General features: G+C 41.1%; 1 pseudogene; it reads right to left on the bottom strand.

Moving 5' to 3' along the window:
• Positions 1-289: 289 nt before the first annotated feature.
• Positions 290-2,099, bottom strand: LOC101054177 (ATP-binding cassette sub-family F member 2 pseudogene; annotated as a pseudogene).
• Positions 2,100-4,494: the final 2,395 nt, after the last annotated feature.

Below are 4,494 nucleotides of genomic sequence, written 5' to 3'. Positions count from 1 at the left end.
TTGCCTCTGACCGTATCACATTCAGAGTAAGGTAACCAGCAAGGGTCTGGAGGGAACAGCCAGCCAAGTCCACACATGGACAGACGTAACTGGAAGGACAGGAAATATACACATACTGTCCAGCTGTAGGTAAGAGGGTGTAGCTAAGGCAGGCTGAAGGTCAGGAGAGAGGCTAGGTATTGAAGCAATGCAGGGGGTCCTAGCCCCGGGGTCCTCTCCTGAGCAGCTGGCCAGGGTAGCAGCTGTTAGTTCCCAGATGGAGCTCCTGACCCAGGCCCAGGTAGACGGCTCACACGTTGTGGGTTCTCTTGGTGAATTGGGGCTCCACATCCACCAGCTTGGACTTGAGGTGCTCCTTGTAAGCCAGGATTTCTCGAAGCCACTTGAGAATTGTCTGCTTCTTACAGACCAAAGTTTCCTGTGCAACCTGCTGAATGCGTCTGAAGTCATGGCTGACCAGCATCATACCACTCTCAAACCCATTGATGGCATCGGCCAGGGCATCGATGGTCTTAATATCAGGATGAATGATGGGCTCATCCGGGAAGAGCATGTGGGGTTCTTCCAGGTCAGCCATGCCGGACACACTCCACACTTCTGCTCATCTGACAAGTTCTGGATTGGGCTCACCTGTTGTTTCCTAATGAGACCATATCACCCAGTGATCTTCCTCATTCTTCCTTCTCCTTGATCCTTGGGTAGCACTTCACGTGCTCCAAAGGTGAGAGATCTAAGTCCAGCTTCTCTTGTAGATGTTGGTGGTAATGCCCTACCTTGACATGCGAGTGTTTTCAGATCCTGCCATCTGTGGGTAGTAGCTTTCCAGTTGGCAACTTCAGAAGCGTTGACTTCCCTGCTCCATTGGGCCCTACCAGAGCCACTGCTATGTCAAGGTCAATCCAAATTCTAGATTATCGTGATGCAAGGCCCATCTTTTGTATACTTAACACTCACATTTTGCACCATGATGAAGGGTGAAGGGATCTTGCCACATGGCGGGAAATAAAGTGATAAATGCGGTTGTCGCTTGCAACCCTCTCTGTCAGTCCTGATGCCATCATTTTCTGTAGCATTTTCTCCTTACTCTGGGCCTGCCAGGGCAGCTTGTCACTGTGATGACCAAACCTCTCAATGTAGTTCTTCATGTATCCAGTCTGGTCTTGCTCCCAGTGAAACCTTCATCCGGTTCTCCACCAGCTCTAGCCACCTCTTCACATACTGTTCATAATTAACCGTATAATACTTCAATTTCTGTGCATGTGAATTATGTTTGGACAGACACCATTCAGAAAATCCCATGAATGGGAGACGAGGACCAAGATGCACTTAAAAGTTTTTAGAAGTGAGCTCATCAAGGAGCAGCATGAAGGGCCAAATGAAGAGGGCTCTGGCAGGGGCAACCCTCATCTTCCAGCCCCCACTGAGGTCTTTTAGCTTCTTGGGCTGCATGGCAGGTGTGAAACCCAGTTTGTGCAAGACCCTTGAAGCCCTCCTCTCTGTCTCATCGGCATCCAGCTCCTCCAAATGCTCGTAGAGTTCCATGAGCTTCTCATACTGCATACTCACGAACCAGCTGCTCTGTTTTGCTCTCCAGCATGGTCCGCTCTGTGTCAGAGTCCATCACAAACTGCAACGGTGTCTTGTCACTAGGAGGCATCTCTCGGCTCAGATGGTAAATGACCACATGCTCAGGGATGGACACTTCATGCTTCCCAATAGCAGAGAGCAGCATGGACTTCCCAATTCCATTTAAGCCAATAAGACCATATTGACAGCCTCAGTTTAATTCTAGTTTAGTGCTACTGAGCAGCTCTTGACCGTGAAAGGTGAATGAGAGGTGGATAATGTGAACATCAGTACTGTTGGGGTGAGAGGCCAGGACGCCAGGGACAGCTCAAGCAGCAGCTTTTTTCATCTCAAAGTCCTTGGTAAGCAAATCCCCTTCTGTGGTCTCTCTGCCATGTGCCTCATTTTCTCCTCTGCCGCCTGTGGTTCTGTGATAGTATCTCCATTTTCTCCATGCCCTTTTCTGCACCACTGTCCAGCTTTGGCAGTCTCCTTCTTTTTGGCTGCCTCTTCCTGGCCAGGTCAGAGGGCATGATGATGACCCACAGGGGTAGATTATTGTTCTTTCAGGGAGCTGGGCCTCATCACTCAGCCTCTAAGACCCTGATTTTTTATTCTTTTAGGTACATATACCCAGAAGCGGAATATATACCCAGAAGTGGAATATATAGGTATATATATTTTAGGTATATATACCCAGAAGTGGAATTCTTGTATCATATTTTAATTCCATGTTTAATTTCATGTTTAATATTTTGAGGAACTGTTATACTGTTCACATTTTTTCTTGTAGCCACTGTACTCCAAAACGTGTCCTCCTTAGGTCTAGTGTAAATATTTAAATATAAACAATGAGGGCAAGTGTATTCATTATTTATGGCTATGAATCAAATTACCCTCAAAATGTGGCAGCTTAAAACAATAAACATTTATATTATCTCAGTTTCTGTAGGTCAAGTCAGCTTTCAGCTTAGCTGGATGCCATTGACTCAGGGTATCATGCCATCAAGGTATTAGCAGAGACAGTAGTCAACCCAAGGCTCAAATGGGGAAGAATCCACTTCCAAACTCGCTCATATGTCTAGTTGGGAAGGCTCAGAAGACACACTTCCAAGTTCCCTCAGACAGCCATCGGCATGCACCGGGTTCTCACTGGATGTTGATCAGAGATGTCAGTTCCTTGACGCATGCATCTCTCCATAGGCAACTCACAACATAGCAGATAAGTTGTTTTCTTCAGAGTGAGGACTCCTCGAGAGAAAGAGAGCAAGAGAAGGCTTGAGCAAGGAGGTCTTTTCATAACCTAATCTTGGAGTGGCATTGCACTACTTTGCTGTGTTATAATCATTAGAAGTGAATCATTAGAGTCAGCAAACACTCAGGGAAGGGTATTATTCAAGGACGTGAACACCAAAAGGCGGAGATCACTGGGAACTCATTTAGAGGCTGCCCACCACAGCAAGAAATGTGTTTTGCTTCAGTTTTCACTGCTCTAATCTAGAACAATTAAGATCTAGAAAAACTGTTTAATGATGAATGAATATTAGTAGGAATGTAACATCTGAGCTTTCACTTTTTTATATGGTGTTTGAAATCAGAGACAACTTAACATACTATTCCTTAACTTATGATGCTTTTAAAAACTGAAATATACCTTTATCTCTTTTATTATGTAACATTAAAGATCCGAATCAAATTTGGCATCTCTCCGAAAAGACATGAAGAAAACAATACCACATACTGACTCCTTTTGTACATTTCTGGTATTCTGGTGCAAATTGTGTCATTGTACGACATATGGGAATAGATAATATGGTTGAAGATAATGCAGTCTATTTTAAGAATTTTACATCCGTTACTAAAAAGCTTTTATGCTCTAAGTTAAGGAAAGCAAAGAATATTACCCTAAATATATGCATGCTTTTATTCCGGATTCTTTTTTTCAAACATTATGTTGATCTTTAGAGGAGAATTTTACATTATATCAATAATAACAAGAAAAAAATATATCTTTATTATCATAGGCAGGCTGCTATATTGGTCACCAAACGTATATCTAAATATGCCCTTAACCCCTCCTTAATTTTTTAAAATAATGTCATTTGATGTTATTTTCTAAACTTACTCAGAATTTTATAATTGGTGATAATTTATTAGGCTTCCTGTAGGTCGTTAGTTATGTTATACCACATAGTCTCTATCATTATGAAAGATGTATTATTATATTTATTCAAAAGACATGGACCAGTTTAAGGAGAAAGCTGAAATGTTTAGCAATAGTGCATTGGACAGTCCCAGAGAAAACATGGTACAATACACTGTTCAAATATTTCCAACAAAAAACGAATATAATTCTTAGCCAGACAAGATCATAAGCTATGATACATATGCTGTACTATGGATACAGAATGATAAGTTTCACCTATTAGCCAATTCAGATCAAGTGAAAGAGACAATTTTAAGGAATATATTCCAATTATTAAACCACTCCCAGGTTTTAGCATGTATATGTAATTTTAAGTTAGTTATGACTGCCAGTGGTGTGAGAGAACAGAGCAGTCGCCAAATGTTTACTTCTCTTGCTGTTTGTTGTATGATAATGATCACAATAAAATGGTGTCATATATTTATCTTAAACTTTCATAGTCCCTGACACAGTTAATGGTGAAAAATATTTTGAATTTTGTATCCCAATATTGACTATTCCTAAACATTTATCGTACTTACTATATATTGAAGTAAACTCTAAAATCACCTCTAACTCTAAGAGTTTACTATAATATGATAGAAACTTGCAATAATGTTAGTTTCGGTAAATAAGAACATTTCTTTTATTTTAACAATAGAACGACATTTTATTTATTTAATAACTTCTCAAATTCTGACTTTGCTACTTATTTTTTTTAAATAATTCCACAGATACATATG

Source organism: Saimiri boliviensis, chromosome 18 (assembly GCF_048565385.1).
Source record: "Saimiri boliviensis isolate mSaiBol1 chromosome 18, mSaiBol1.pri, whole genome shotgun sequence".
Lineage (NCBI taxonomy): Eukaryota > Metazoa > Chordata > Mammalia > Primates > Cebidae > Saimiri > Saimiri boliviensis.
Note: the sequence above shows the minus strand (reverse complement) of the source record. Positions and strands in the feature narration are given on the sequence as shown.